Source organism: Vanessa atalanta, chromosome W, assembly GCF_905147765.1.
Source record: "Vanessa atalanta chromosome W, ilVanAtal1.2, whole genome shotgun sequence".
Lineage (NCBI taxonomy): Eukaryota > Metazoa > Arthropoda > Insecta > Lepidoptera > Nymphalidae > Vanessa > Vanessa atalanta.
The window spans coordinates 5,290,305-5,307,735 of record NC_061901.1 but is presented as its reverse complement, the minus strand read 5'-3'; the positions used below and the strand labels follow the sequence as shown (position 1 = coordinate 5,307,735).

The 17,431-nt window shown below is 41.6% G+C and overlaps 1 pseudogene; it reads left to right on the top strand.

Moving 5' to 3' along the window:
• Positions 1–2,071: 2,071 nt before the first annotated feature.
• LOC125075574 lies at positions 2,072–17,431 on the top strand (annotated as a pseudogene).

Here is a 17,431-nt window from a genome sequence, read left to right as displayed (position 1 = left end):
AATATCATTATTAGCCTTTTTAAACAAGGAATGGTAAATTTTTATGAATGTACGAAGCGTGTAAGTTATATAGAAGATGAAAACGAACAAAAAGCTATAATCTTAAAATATCATGACGGAAAAACTTGCCATAGAGGAATAAAAGAAACAATGTTAAGGATAAAGAGAAATTTCTATTGGGATAAGATGCAGGAGACGATTTCAGCAGTTTTGAATGGATGTGAAGCATGCAATAAAATGAAATACGATAGGAAACCCATTAAACCTACACTTCAATTAACGCAAACACAGAGTGCCCCCTTTCAGGAAGTTTTCATAGATTTATTCAATATAGAAAATAGGTATTATTTAACGATAGTTGATGCATTTAGTAAACTCGCACAAGCCATAGAAGTTAGCAATAGATCGACACCCGAAGTTATTAGAGCCTTAATAAAGTATTTTTCTATGTATGGAGTACCCACGAAAATAAGCTGTGACCCTGGTTCGGAATTCAATAACGAAATGATAAAAGAAATGACCGCTATGTATAAAATTCAGTTACACATCACTACTGCTAATAATCCGAATTCGACGGGTATAGTAGAGCGATTTCATTCCACAATTATAGAAATATATCGTTTGGCTAGGTATGAGCAAAAGTGCACAGATGCAGCATCTGTTATGACGTACTCTATTATGGCATATAACAATTCTATTCATACAGCCACAGGTCTAACACCTTTTGAAGTCGTATTCGGCCACACGGATTCCAATCAAATATTTAGTGCGGATTTTGATAAAGCATACACACAGCAGATATTAAAGGATCACGCGAAACGAACAAAATATCTATATCAATATTTGACTAGTAAAATGTTAGAACAAAAGGAAAAGGTAAGGGATAAAAAGGGCGGAGAGAGTAACGTTAATTTCAAAGAAGGGCAGGTTATTTTTACAAAAGACGTTAACACTAGAAGAAGTAAAGATAAGCCTCGCTATCAGAAAGCAACTGTTAGAGGACAAACAGAGCGTAATATAGTCCCTGTTACAGTAGGACACAGGCAAACTAAAGTGCCTATTAAAAATGTTAAACGTCCTCCACAGGTGCAGTCTGACCATACTGACCTTGGTAGTCCAAAACCAGGGCCTTCAAGTTCAAAAGATTGAACCAAATCCGGGATTGCTTCCGATTAATATAGGACAAGCTTATAAACAAGAAGATAAATGGACAGTTATAAAGGTATTAGATTTAAGCAGAATATATTTAACACTAGATTTCAACTTGAAAAAATATGTAGAGTTTAGTAATCTAATTGATAAGAGCAATCAGTCTTCGATTGAATTTATAGGCTTAAGGAAACAAGTAGAGTATTTACGTAGTATAACGATAGACAAGCTAGGACAACTATTGCCCGCTGTGAGAGTAAAAAGAGGTTTACTAAATCCCTTAGGATCGATAATTAAATTAATAACTGGTAATTTAGACCATGATGATGCCAATCACTATGATTCCCTTATTACACATTTGCATGATAAAGAACTGTTAACCGATAAGAAAATAACTGTAATTTCGAAAATGTTAGATTCTTTTATAAGTAGCACAGAAACATTACAGTCAAACGTTAATATGTTAGATGATAAACTCCGAACAATAGAAGACTTAGTTAAGAAAGTAATAACTAAAGAGGTACATTCTATTTACTCTATTCATGTTCTTATGGTATTTAATATATTTAGTGTTAATTTTCGTTCAATATATATAACCTTAAGTGAAATTGAAACTACATTAGCATTGAGTAAAGTTTCTGTTCTACACCAATCCATAGTAAACTCTACAGAATTGTTAACTATTTTAAGAACTATTGGTAATACAGAAAATCTAATGTACGAAGCCAGTGTGAGTAATTTAATTAAATTAGAAAGGGTTATTGTAGTTAAAGCATATATGAAAGGAAACCAGATTACATTTATCTTAGAGATTCCATTAACCGACGGTAATATATATAACTATTTTAAGCTTTATTCATTACCTAGATTTGATAATACTATTAATAAAACTCTCACAATTATTCCCAAATTCCCATACCTCATGGTGAAAGGGCTGAAATACCTATCGGTCGCGCAGTCCTGCGAGGAAATCGGAGAAAAGGAATTCCTATGCACCGAAGATAACGTCATACCATACACGGAGGAAACTTGCGTAGAGCAATTAATGAAATTTAGAACTAACATATCCAACTGCAATGCTGTTTCCGTAGATGTGGAAAATATTAAGGTTCAACGAATCAAGGACAATGATTGGATAGTTTACATAAGGGATACAATTATTCTAAAGGAAATCTGCGGTGATAATGTAACCCACAAATCTCTACATGGCTCTCTTATATTACACATTGACGAAAATTGTATAGTATTCCTAGAAAATATCCGACTCTATTATCGTCGATTCTACGGGAACATCGTTACGACGTTAATACCGATTGCTGATCTTCCCATACTGAAATCTTCAACTGTAAATTGGAATAAAACGCTAGATATGAAGGAGATTAACTTCGATGACTTAAAACAGTTATCTTACATGTTAAAAGTTCAGAATCTGGAAAGTGAAAGTGTGGAAAGCGAAAATAGTGTAGTGAAAATTAATAGCCTAAGTTTGGCCACGGTGTTACTGTATACAATTCTACCCATATGTGTTTTAGGATATATTATTTTTAAGTATAAATTAAAATTGTTCACTTTCTTGCGAAATAATCCGAATCCTGTAAATCCTAATTCGGATAATTTCGCGCTTAGGGAGGGAGAAGTTATGCAACCAGTACCACGAAGAATATTCACAGTAAAAACCTAAAAATTGCATTGTTGCATTCTAGCGTTGGGTGGTCGTTGTACTGGGAAACATAACAATGTAAATGGATTCCTGGAATGTAAGATTTTAGTTAAGACAGTGGGAAACATGTATTTCAAAATTTAATTAAACTGAGCATCCAAATCTGTTCAGACGTGTTTAATTCAATCCTCAATTATTTTAAATATATATATTTTTTTATTTTTTTTTAAAAAAATCAATTTGCCTCTTCGTAAACTTGACTTACTTGTTGGTGTTGTCAAATAAATAAATAAATATTTTGCATGAATTATGACGTCACTGATTTTTTAAATCCTCAGTTCTTTAGAAATTTCTAATCGAAAATGTTTTTTTTAAAAACCGGCAATAAAAGTAGCTGCACTATCATCTCGCTTCACAGTTTTTGCTTCACACGATATGACATATAGTTACCGAATACCAAATATTTTTCAATTCAAGGTCGTATCGAAATGAGTTCAGAAATGAAAACTGTTTATAATCCTAACGTGGTTTTTGCAGAATCGCACTACTGGTAGTAGTCAGCGATTCCCTTGTAATCATTGGCTTGAAGTTTCCCGTCTGGTCAACTTGTGCACTAAAAGTACTTTTCAATTTGAATTGTTTCAAAGTGATAATTGTGAAAAATCCGACATGTAAGTTGCACATTTATTTTTATATTTTTCTACCCTATTTTATATATTGTGTGTGTATTTATTACAAAAGACTTATTTTCGTTCCTTTTTGACTAGTAAACGCTCAATAGTTGTTTTATAATGGATAACGATGTTAATAGTCCTATTGGGCGAGTTGTGGCGGGTACATCGGGTACTAATTCACAACGCGATAGGCGGCGGTCAACCTCTAGTGATAGCTCTTCCTCATCTTCGAGCTCGTCTGAATCTCAACGAGTCTCAAAGAAAAAGAAGAAGCATCGTCACTCCAAAAATCATAAACGCCATCGCAATCTTTTAGAAAAACTTTCTAAAGAAGTTTGTGATTTAAAGCTAAATGTTTTGTATAACGAACGAAATAATTACTGCGATAATGTTAATGAATCATTTTTGTCAGACGTGAGTCGTGAACTTAATAATAATCAGTCGATGCAATACTGTAGTGATCTGAATCCTGAAGTACCTAACTTATCATTTGATATTGAAACTAAAATTAAGGATCCTGCTATACCTACCGCCCCTTTGGAATATATAAAAATGTTGAACGAAGTTCACCGATTTGGCAGCGAAACGTGGTCTGACGTACGATATAGTGACACACAAAAATTATATAACCATTCCCCTGGATATATAGAGCTTGAAACTAATGATGAGTTAAAGGGGTATGATAATTTACGTCACTTGGTACACTCTGATAAATCTTATGCTGCTTTCACTCATTGTATTTTAAAACAAAAATAAATTTTCTTAAATAGTTGCCGAAATTTATTAGTCTGGGCTAGAAATCTTCTCAATCTCAATGAAAAGATTGATGAAATATTTAATTTTAAAGAGCATTCGTGACCCGCTTATAAAATGTAGATTGAATAAAATTCCCCCTTCTAGTACTCACATTTTTTACTCTGAAAGTCTCGCTGCTACGTTAGAGAGTGCAGGTGGTGTGAGAAAAGCTTTTTGGCCCGTAAGCCAATCCAATAAAAGCAATGGTTCACGAACTATTGTACACGTATGCTATGTGACTTCTTAACGTACACAAATCTTAAGCAAATTGTTAATGAACCCACTCACTTTACTACTCACAGTGAGACACTCATAGATTTAGTCTGTGTGGATGGCAACACTAGCAAAGTATGGGTGGATCACGTACACGAGCTTAGCAGTCATGCGTTCTTATCTTTTGAAATAAACATACGAAAAGATAAACCTAAGCCTCTTCTTAAATTTTACCGAAAAATTAGTAGCATTAATGATAATGATCTCAAAAAATACTTTACAAATTTTAATCAACAATGTCACAACCCACATGATGTTAATAATTTTGTTCACCAATTCAATAGTATCTTCCTGTCTGTATTCGATACATTAGCACCCCTGATCTGTAGGCTTTTTAAGGAATCCCAATATCCGTGGATCACTTACAATATTAATGAAATGATTCGCACTCGAAATGAAGCTCATACAAGATCTCGATATACTCGCAAAAATACTCACATAGCATACTATAAGGATTTGAAATCAGAGGTTATAATGGCAATCGATAGAGAGAAAAGTGCTTACTTTACTCACTACATAAACAACAATGCTAAAAGACCTAAGCACATGTGGAAACATTTAAAAAATATTTTAGTATATAGAAAAAAACGGGATTTCTGTCTACCAGATCACTTGCCGGACCCGAATCAGCTTAACACATTTTTTCTCGACTTGCCCGGAAATGGTGACGTGACATTATCCCAAATACATTTCTACACTAATAATAGACATTCTTCTAATGTCTTCTCACTTAACCAGGTGGACGAGATAACAATTATAAAAACCATACGGAGTATTAAATCTAAGGCTTTAGGATCCGACGGTATTTCCATAGAAATGATTTTAAGTGGTTTGCCGTTTATTTCTGATTCAATCGTAAATATAGTTAATACCTCTATACGGACTTCTACCTTTCCTAAACTATGGCAGAAATCAATTGTAAAACCAATTACAAAAGTTGATAACCCAATTAATAAAAGTGATTTACGGCCCATTAGTGTATTACCTACACTATCAAAAGTGTTAGAAAAAGTAGTGTGTTATCAACTCACACACTATTTAGAAACATATGACATTCTTCCTTGTGTCCAGTCAGGATTTAGAAAAGGTAGAAGTACTTCCACTGCTCTAGCTAACGTACTTGATGATATATTAAGAGCACAAGATGCCGGTGAATGTACCATACTAGTGCCTCTTGATTTTTCACGCGCTTTTGATACTATAAATTTGCCACTGTTATTGGCTAAACTTCATTTTTATGGATTTAATACAGACACTATTAGATGGTTTGACAGCTACCTCAAATATAGATCACAGGTTGTAGAAGTGACTCTGGAGGATGGGACTAAACGTGTATCAAGTAGTAGTACTATTACGAGAGGGGTACCGCAAGGTTCGATCCTTGGACCTGTTCTCTTTTCTCTCTATTGTGCCGATATCATCGGTTCCATCAAATACTGCAATTACCATATTTATGCCGATGATATACAATTGTACATATCTTTTAAACCCACTGACTTAAACATAGCGTTAAATAAGCTTAATGCCAATTTAACAAGAATTACTGAATGGTCAAATTCTAATTGTCTGGTCTTAAACCCAAAGAAAACTAAATATATGATCTTGGGAACGCCAACACAAGTACGGAAAATTACAGATTTAACCCCAAATATTAAACTGCAAAATATTGAAGTCGAACGAGTTACCGAAACACGAAATCTGGGAATTATATTAGACGAAAACCTACGATTCGATAAATACATTATGCACACTGTTTGTAATTGTTTTTATCGATTAAGACTATTATATCGGATCAGAAAATATTTAAAACCAAAGGTGAGAGTAGATTTATGTGAGGCACTCGTTCTGTCAAAATTAAATTATGCTGACATTGTAATAGGCCCGAGGTTACTTGTGCGTACCAAGAATCTTATCCAGAAGGTTCAAAATGCCTGTGCTCGATATTGCTTTAACGTTCCACTACGCTCACATGTTACCCCATTTCTGAATTCTGCAAAAATGTTAAAGATGGACTATCGTAACAGCTACACTTTGCCACTTTATTGTTTGGTATAGTAAAATACAAAATGCCTCCATACCTTTATCATAAATTAAAATTATTATGATTTCAAGAGTTGACTGGAGAAACATTCCTACGATTATATTAGATAATTGTACTATACCATATAGTTCCACGGTCAAAAATCTCGGTATACATCTAGATTCTACACTTTCATGGTCACATCAGTTAAATGTAGTCAGCAGGAAAATGTTTGCGGCGATGGACTCTCTACGACGTCTCCGTTCTTTTCTTCCTATTTCCACCAAGACTATGTTAGCTCATTCTCTACTTCTCTCTATTCTCGATTATGCAGACGCAAGCTATCTAGATTTAAATGAGGACCAATTAAATAAACTTGAGCGTCTTCAAAATCTAGCTATTCGGTTCATATTTGGCTTACGCAAATATGACCATGTCTCTGAATTTCGTACTCAGCTCAAGTGGTTACCTATTCGTTTTCGCCGGAATCTACATATTGTTTGTCTTCTGTACTGTGTGTTATTCAATCCTCACTCACCTATTTATCTGAAAGAAAAATTTACATTTTTGAATTCTCGCAATGTTATTGACGGGCACAACATGAACTTACGTTCATCTGAAAATTTATTTTTAAATCCACCTGTGCAGAAAACAATTTTTTTCAAAAAATCTTTTACGGCTGAGGCTACTCGATTGTGGAATGCCCTCCCGCTTAATATCAAATCTGCAACCACTTTAACATTATTTAAAACTAAAGTCACTAATTATTACCTCACACTCTCACACTGAATGGCGACTAGATACTATTTGTTATTTGTATATATCTGTATATTTGTATGTATTTATGTATGACTTTATGTTATATATGTATGTATAAATGTATTTATGTACTTAGCTATATGTATGTAGTAGTTTATGTATGTATTATTTGTATCTATGTATGTAGTCTATTTTACACCACCTACCATCTCTCTGTTGGCTACTACTCCATATCACCTCGGTTGTCTGGAAGAAATCGCTTTAAAGCGATAAGACCGCCGGTTGTACCATCGTTTCTTTATATAAACTTACTATAAGGCTAATCTGTGGTGTACAATAAAGTATTTAAATAAATAATAAAATAAAATGGGCATGTGAGCAAAGACTAACTCACGAAACACGAGCTTCGTCCTACATGTTGGTTATGCCAACACATAAGACTGCTGCCTTTCGAGGTAGTTTTATTTACACCGCGACAAAGTGCTGGAATAACTTGCCTCCGCCTCTTCGTAACCTAAAAACAATTAATACTTTTAGAAGCAAATTTAAACAGTATTTAATGGATATTCAATTACAATCTCAATAAACATATATATTTATGATATACTATGTGGCTTAGCACTTTGTCGTGTGTAATGCTTACCTGACTGTTATGGCTCGTGGGCAAGCTGGCAGGGCTCCGGTACTCTCAGCAACTATAGTATCATTGCTTAAACGCGTTGATTGTGGATCGTGATGTGGTCTTTGATTACATTGAAGTTTTGGTTTAACTTTTAATTAAAACCTTCAGTCTATAAAAAAAAAAAAATACAGTTTGAAAAATATTGTATTATATCATATCGTACTATATCTATTATATTAATAATTACATAATTATAATTTAGCAATGTCATATTGAACTTACCCTCTCCAGTACCTACTTGCTTCATATGTATATTTTATGTATTATACAATTTATCGTTGGCTTAAAATGTTGTACATAAAATTTAAACCCTCTAATATGTGATAAGTCGTCTACTTAGTAAAGTTTGTCACTTAAAAGTACCCACTTTATCGCGGTAAGGCCCGTGACGAATTTATTATGGTAACGTTCGATCAAGCGAGCGTCTAATCTATGACTAAGGTATTTACAGTTGTTTCTTTTTTTTCCTTCTTTTTTAAATTATACTATTATATATTCTTATACTTATATTTATGTAATTATTGTGAACTTATATATCACATACTCGTAGTTCACTTCCTACGACGTGACGTACGTAGTTATTGGCGGCCACAGAATACCAGCGTTGAAACTCATCACAACAATGATTTTCAACATATATGCTATGCTTACCAATTTGGGCATCACACATTGTTTTTTTTTATTTTAGTTTGTATTCTTTATTCTTATACGTTCCTTTTATATATATTTTTTTATTGTTTACATAAGTTGTGTGTGTGTCCAAATAAAGATTTTTTGATTTGATTTGAACTAAGATAAGTACTACACGGTCGCGGTATCGGCAAGGCAGGGGGTGCAAAGAATCACCGGTTCATGGCAGGCTACCATAAAAGACGACTACATATGGCAACGTATAATGGACGCTCGATAAGGCTGGACCATCACCTCGCCGAATTAGAAGTAGAGTTAAGTCATATAAACTGGCATATACTGGGGTTATCTGAAGTCCGAAGACAGGGGGAGGACACGATAACTCTAGAGTCCGGTAACTTACTCTTCTTCCGCGAAGGTGATAAACTCTCCCAGGGTGGTGTCGGTTTTCTGGTCAAAAAGGATCTCATTAGCAGCATTGTAGAAATCAGTAGTGTATCGAACCGGGTAGCGTACCTTGTCCTAAAACTTTCCGACAGGTTCTCCCTGAAGGTCGTACAGGTATATGCGCCAACTTCGGCATACTCTGATGATGTGGTAGAAGCGATGTACGAGGACATCGCAAAGGCCCTCAACAACACCTCGAAGGCCCACTGCAATGTTGTTATGGGAGACTTTAATGCTAAAGTGGGAGTACAAGATAGAGGTGAATCGAAAGTCGGAGAAATCACAGGGGGCAAATGCTGGTAAACTTTCTCGAAGCGCAGGGGCTCTTTTTGATGAATTCTTTCTTTGAAAAGAAGCCCCAGAGGAAGTGGACCTGGTGAAGCCCCGGTAACGTGACAAGGAACGAGATAGACTTTATCATTTCGAATAAAAGGCACATATTTAGAGATGTCTCAGTGATCAACAGGTTTAATACCGGTAGTGATCACCGCTTGGTTAGAGGCACTCTAGATATCGACTTCAAAGCCGAAAGATCGCGAATGATGAGGTCTACTCTCCGACCTACTATGCTCCAGGCTGCTCAAGGCTCCAAAAAGTTCCAAATGGAGCTTCAAAATCAATTCACCACGTTGGAAACCGTAAGCAGTATTGATGAGAAAACCGACACGCTGGTCAAAATACTGCAAAACACATCCCGCAAGTGTTTTCCGCCACAGAAAAGAGACAGCGCACCAAAACTCTCTGGTGAGACACTCGAACTCATGAGGAAACGACGAGAACTACCATCGTTTTTGTCAGATAAGGCCTTAAACCGAACAATAAAAACGTTGACGCGGCGCGATCTCCGATGCTTCAATACCCGCGCCATCAAGGCTGCGATTGAGCAAAATCGGGGATCGAAAGTGTTCGCTCGCAAGTTTGGGAGGCCGCGTCTGACGAAACTTAAAACTGAAAATGGTAAGGTCGTTACCTCAAGGCCTGAGATCGTCGGAGAAGTAGAGAGGTTTTATGGGCAGTTGTTCTCTTCAAGATCGGATAAACCTGTGGGAATCAGTACTGATGACCAGCGCGCCCCTCTTACGCGCCATTATTCCGAGGAGCTCCCAGTCGTGGACCAAGGCGAGATTAGGGCGGCTCTAGAACAGCTTAAAAACAACAAAGCTCCGGGAGATGACGGAATCACAACAGAGTTGCTTAAGGCAGGCGGGACTCCGGTCCTGAAAGAGCTAGCAAGCCTCTTTAATTCCGTCATCCAACATGGCAAGACCCCGGAAACGTGGAGCGAGAGTGAGGTGGTACTGTTCTTCAAAAAAGGTGATAAAACCCTCTTGAAAAACTACAGACCAATCTCCCTCCTGAGTCACGTGTATAAGCTGTTCTCAAGAGTCGTCACGAACCGTCTCGCCAGACGACTTGACGAGTTCCAGCCCCCAGAGCAAGCCGGCTTTCGATCAGGCTACAGCACCGTAGACCACATCCATACTGTTCGGCAGATTGTGCAGAAGACCGAAGAGTACAATCAGCCGCTATGTATGGCTTTTGTGGATTACGAGAAAGCCTTTGACTCCATCGAAACCTGGGCAGTGCGACTCATTGCAGAGATGTCATATCGATTGGAGATATATCGAAGTACTGAGGTGTCTGTACAACGCCGCTACAATGACTGTCCACATCCAGGACTGTAAGACGAAGGCGATCCAACTGCGCAGAGGGGTGAGACAGGGGGATGTAATATCCCCGAAACTGTTCACCAACGCGTTGGAAGACGTCTTCAAGACGCTGGATTGGACTGGATATGGAGTCAATGTAAACGGCGAGTGCATCTCACACCTTCGATTTGCCGACGATATCTCTATTCTCCGTGCAGTGACGGAGTAAGAATACAATTCACTGCCCCTCTCTCTCCCATGGGTGTCGTAAGAGGCGACTAAGGGACATCTGAGCGACCATCTGCTCATCTGGTGGTAGGATGTCAATCATCCGCCTGGCTTGTTACCACCGTACGCATGGTGAAACACTCGTGAAGTGGCTGCTTGCAGCCGCGTTTCGAGATCAGCCGGCGTACAGCCAGTGCCCGAGCGCGCATTGTCGCGATAAGTGTTGGTCCGGTGGATGTTGCTGTTGAACCAATGCTGGAGGAAAGTATATTGACCCGTCGGTCAGGGAGACCCGTAGAAACGGTTGTTCCGCTGGCCGCCCGTGGCAGAGTACAGGGGCCCAAGCGTTCCTAACCAGCTCGCGAGGCTGCCCCACCAGGCCATGCATAATCCCGGTGTGGACCGTCGTGCCGGTTGGTGACCGGACGGTGGGGTCCCGGCGGCCACTACCGGGAGGGTTCGGGGGCCCTTCCGCCCGGCGGGTCAGTTTATTTTCTCTTCTGGCAACTTATTGGGGAAACACAGCTCCACACTTTGACCATCCTTATCGTGGCAATGCATCGCTCGCTTCACGTCTCTTCCTCTTTTTTCCTATTCATGACAGTGCATAAAAGAAATGACGGTCGTACAGCGGTGCACACCCCCACCATTCCCACGCTGTTTGAGGTTGAGTTCGTTAACATCCGTGGACTCCACGCTAACCTCAATGCTGTCCACCACCATCTCGAGACAGCACGGCCAGCAATGTTGTTTCTGACGGAGACTCAAATACTCCGTCCTGTCGATACCAGCTACCTTAATTATCCCGGCTACATGCTTGAAGAATCCTTCAAAGCGAAAGCCGGAGTATGCTTGTTCGTCAGGACGGATGTTTGTTGTCACCGTCTGCGCTGCTTGGAGGACCCTTCCTTCTCCCTGTTAGTGGTACGTGTGGACTTGGTTCGTCAGAGTCGGCTCTACGTGTGCCTCTACAGATCCCACAATGGTGACTTGGAGACAAGCCGACTATTTGACCATCTTAGTCGGGTGGCAGATGCTGCGCAAGAGCAGTTTCCTAACGCGGAACTGGTGTTTTTGGGGGACTTTAACGTTCACCATGAATCATGGTTGAAGTCCTCCAAAACTGACCATGCGGGAAGGACTGCCCATGCTTTCGCTCTCACGCATGACTTGACCCAGTTGGTTGATCAGCCCACCAGGATCCCAGACATTGACGGGCAAGCGCCTTCCCTACTGGACCTTCTGCTGACTAGCCATCCGGTGGAATATCAGGTTGAGGTTCGGGCTCCACTTGGTTCTTCGGATCACTGCATGATATCTTCCAAACTTTGCTACAGGCCAAGCTGCCGCCACCAACGGTAAGCAAACGTCGCATTTGGCACTATAAGTCGGCAGATTGGGACGGTTTGCGCATTACTATGCGTCAGTCCCTTGGAAGGAGCGTTGCTTCAGTGAGAATGACCCGACAGCTAGCGCCGCTGCTATTGCTGGTGAGATCCTGTTGGGGATGGAATACTACATTCCTAACTCAGACCTCGCCAGTAAGGGTACGCGTAACCGTTGGTTCACTCGCGAATGTGCCGATGCTGTGTCTTCTAAGCAGGCGGCATATCGCGCGTGGATCAATGGCTGCGTTAGTGGGGCATCTAACATTGACTCACTGAAAGCAACCTACAATAAAACTTCCAAGTCTTGTAGGATGGCATACACAAGAGCGGATGCACAGCGCATTGCGCGGTTTGGCCATGACCTTATTTCACATCCTAGAGGCTCCCGTAGCTTCTGGCGTCTGACCAAATCTGTGCAAAGCAATTTCTGCCAACCTTCGCTGCCACCGCTCAGGTATCCGGACGGATCGCTAGCTCACAGTCCGCAGGAGAATACTGATCTTCTGGCAAAACTCTTTGCGGATAATTCCGTAATCAATTATTGTAGTGCGCTGCCACCAACAATTCCTTCATGTGGCTACACGATGCCTGACATCAAAATCAGGCAACGTGATGTACGTGCAGAGCTACAATCACTTGATGTGCGGAAAGCTAGCGGTCCCGATGGAATACCAGCCATAGTGCTGATGAAGTGTGCAGCGGAGCTGTCTCCTGTGTTAACGCGCCTGTTCCAGCTGTCTCTTTCTACAGGATGTGTGCCGGATTCTTGGAGAGAAGCTAATGTGCAAGCGGTTCCCAAAAAAGGAGATCGATCTGACCCGGCAAATTATCGGCCAATAGCTATCAAGTCAGTTCTTTGTAAGGTGATGGAACGGATGTTAAACAACCAACTGATCCATTACCTAGAAGATCACTGTCTAATTAATGATCGTCAGTACGGGTTTCGACCAAAACGGTCCACAGGTGATCTTCTAGCGTACGTAACACACCTCTGGGGTGAAGCTATCGATAAGCGTAGAGAGTCGTTGGCCGTCAGCCTCGATATCTCCAAGGCTTTCGACAGAGTCTGGCACAGAAGTCTTCTCTCCAAGCTGCCGGCATACGGTCTGCCGGTCCAGCTCTGCACCTGGATTGCTAGCTTCCTACACAAGCGCAGCCTTCGCGTTCTAGTTGATGGTTGCGCTTCAAAATCCCATGTAGTGAATGCTGGAGTCCCCCAGGGGTCTGTGATATCCCCCACGCTCTTTCTTCTGCATATCAATGATATGCTCTCTTTCGGGAACATACATTGCTATGCAGATGACAGTACAGTGCACGGGGGATACCACGGACGCGCAGCGGCTGGACGGGCGGAAACTGAGGAGAGACGGAGGGATCTTGTTGTTGAACTCGATAGGACGTTAGGACTCATCGCCAAATGGGGCTCTGACAATCTTATTGAGTTTAACGCCAAGAAAACACAGGTGTGCGCTCTCACAGCGAAAAAGTCACCATTTACCCCTCCTCCTTCCCTCTGTGGCACTACGCTGGAGATACATAGCAAAGTCGCCATACTGGGAATCGACGTTCGGTGCGACCTCAATCCAAAGGATCACATCGAGGCTGTTATAAAAACAGCCTCACGTAAACTCGGAGTCCTGAACAAGGTGCGGCGTTTTTTCACGCCTGCTCAACTGCTCCTGCTGTATAAAACACAGGTACGGTCCTGCGTTGAATATTGCTCGCACCTCTGGGATGGCTCCGCTAAGTACCTACTGGAGGCCTTGGATCGGTTGCAGCGACGTGCGGTTCGCATTATTGGCGATGTAAAGGTCACCAACACCCTCGAGCCTTTACAATTGCGTCGAGAGATAGCTGCACTCAGCGCTTTCTATCGAATGTGTCACGGCGAGTGCTCAGAGGAACTATTCTCCCTTATTCCTGCTTCCCCTTTCCTTCACAAGTCCACGCGTGCTGGTTCTCGATGTCACCGCCTAACTGTGACATCAATGCCATCGCGTACAAAGAAATTTGGCAACTCTTTTCTTTGTCGCACTTCCAAAACATGGAATTCTTTACCAGCGCACGTATTCCCCTCCTCTTATGACCTGGGTTCCTTCAAACGAGGCGTGAAGAGGCATCTTGCGGGCCGGCAAGGCGGGGGCGGCTAGAGCAGATCACCTTTCCCAACTGCACTAGCCGTCGTCGCGTTCTCGCGCGTCGTTCGACTCTACAAAAAAAAAAAAAATAATAACAGAACAGCTAACCGAAATGCTGCGTAGCCTAAGCGATTAATCCCGGCGTGTCTCGGTATGAACTTGGACAAGACCAAGGTCATGTTCAATAGGCATGTCGTGCCGGGGCCGATATACGTCGAAGGGAAACCTCTCGAAGTTGTCAGTGAATATACCTACCTAGGACAGGTCATTCAAGTCGGTAGGAACAACTTCGAGAAGGAAGCCGATCGAAGAATTCGCTTGGGATGGGCAGCATTTGGCAACCTTCGTCAAGTCCTCACGTCGTCTATACCGCAATGTTTGAAGACGAAAGTCTTCAACCAATGCGTCTTACCTGCCATGACATACGGTGCCGAAACGTGGACACTGACTGCGGGACTAGTCCACAAATTCAAAGTTTGCTCGAGCATGGCTCGGTCAGCGGGCTATGGAGCGAGCTATGCTCGGAGTATCTTTGAAGGATAAGATCAGAAATGAGATTATCCGGAAAAGAACCGGAGTCACCGACATAGCTTGCAAAATTAGCAGGCTGAAGTGGCAGTGGGCTGGTCACGATGTCGTAGGACCGATGGCCGTTGGAGCAGACGAGTCCTAGAGTGGAGACCGCGAATCGGCAAACGCAGCGTAGGGCGCCCTCCAGCCAGGTGGACCGATGACCTCATGAAGGTGGCGGGGACCGACTGGATGCAGAAGGCGGAGGACCGGGAGCTTTGGCGCACCTTGGGAGAGGCCTATGTTCAGCAGTGGACAACGATTGGCTTTTGATTGATTGATTGAAGTACTACACGACTCACTCACTAGCAGGGGTATGTCTCTCATACTGTACCATAGCGTGGTACTTTTACAGGTTATTGCCGAGACCATGCTACTGTATCTAATGCCAGTGGCCATCATGACCAGCCCTCGCGGGGCAGTTGTCATAATTGCCTTTCCGTTGGCCATAATAATGTTAGCCAATGTAATTATAATCCTAGCAAAAAGAGTGTCTCTTTTCGATCTCGCGGGTCGACAAGACAAAGACAGCCTTTTCATAGTGGACAAAAGCGTAGGTTTTCAGCCTCTGACAAAGAGGCAATAACTGGCAAAAACAATGACGTGAAACCTTTCCGAGCCGGACGTCTAGCACAGTACGTCGGCCGCTGGAGGAAAATGGGAGCTCCAGACTTTGTGGTACAAATAATATCAGGGTATCGCATACCTTTTTCTCAGAAGCCTCCGTTGAGAATGCCAGACCTAATATGCGATCGTCGTCGCACCGTGGAATCGGACGAAATGACTTCTGTCGTCCTACAGATGAAGGAACAAGGGGTTTTGAAACAAGCGGGCCTAACGCCGAGGTTTATTTCTCCTATTTCTTGTTCTAAAGACCGACGCATCATACCGTCCCATTTTCAACCTGAGACTCCTGAATCAATATGTGATAACCGATCATTTTCGACTTATAAACGTACATCGCATTCTAGACTTCCTCCAACCTCGGGATTGGATGTGCAAGGTGGATTTATTGCAGGCCTACTTCAATCTGCCAGTAGCCCAGTCACATCGTCGTTTCCTACGGTTGATTTACAAAGATCAGTTGCTAGAAATGACATGCTTCCGGCCTCAGTACAGCACCGAAGATTTTTGCTTGTTTAACGAATTGGGTTGCGCAAAGTCTTCGAGAAAAAGGTATGAGTCTAGTAGTTTATCTCGACGATTACCTCGATGTACATCAAGGCCCGAGCGTTTTGTCCAAGCACGTAAATCTCCTATTGAATACCCTAGAGTTCCTAGGTTTTCAAGTGAATTACGGAAAATCACGAAAATGCATAACCTATCTAGGAATAGTTTGGGACCCATGGGCAAATCGCAAATACCTACCACAGGAAAAATCTGCGGCCATAGTCACCAAAGTCACACGTGTTTTAGAAAGTGTCAAGGTATCTCTAGAAGACTTGCAGAGTTTGGTGGGTGTATTCAATTTTGCCAATTTTGCTGTCCCTCGGGGGAGGCTAAATCACCGTACCACGCTCAGCTTTCTACTATACTGGTGGCTCAAAAATTGTCACCTGGCAACCCTAATACATGTGCCAACACCAACACATTTTCTTGTCACCGATGCTTCGGACCTTGCCTGGGGCGCACAACTGGACACCACAACTTTATCAAGCACCTGGAATGTAAAGGAACAACAGCTGCACAGCAATCAAAAAGAGTTGCTTGTCATTTTGAAAGTCCTGGAAAGTCACGCAGAGAAAATGGCAGGGAGCTCGGTGGTGATTCAATCCGACAACAGATCTGCGGTAGCATATCTCCGCAACGAGGGGGGAACGAAATCTCAACCACTAACTAACCTAACTCACCGCATAATTCGAATCTTCGACGATCAACAGATACACTTCAAAATTCATCACATTCCGGGTCTATTCAATCCACAAGCGGATTCCTTGACCAGGCTTCACCGTCTTCCGGAGTGGCATTTAATGCCAAATTGCACGAAGATCGTGTTTATGAAAATGGGAACGCCTGTTTGCGTCAAAGACCGCCCGAGTGATAGCGAATTATGCAACCTTAGATCTCAAGGATCACGAGGCAATGTATCACGACGCATTCAGTGTTCCATGGAATTTTCCGCTGGCATGGATCTTTCCTCCACCTTTTCTAATACCCAAACTGCTAATTCATCTGAACCAAGCAACAGGTCTATATCTCATAGTGGGTCCTCGATGGGAAAGGGTATTTTGGAGAGCGGACTTGAAATTACGGAGCGTTGCAACCCCATTCAGATTTGCATACCTGAAACGATTTTTGATCGACACGACGACAGGGTTTCCACCTCCGCAAGTCCAGGACATGACTCTGGAAATCTGGAAATGTGGTAG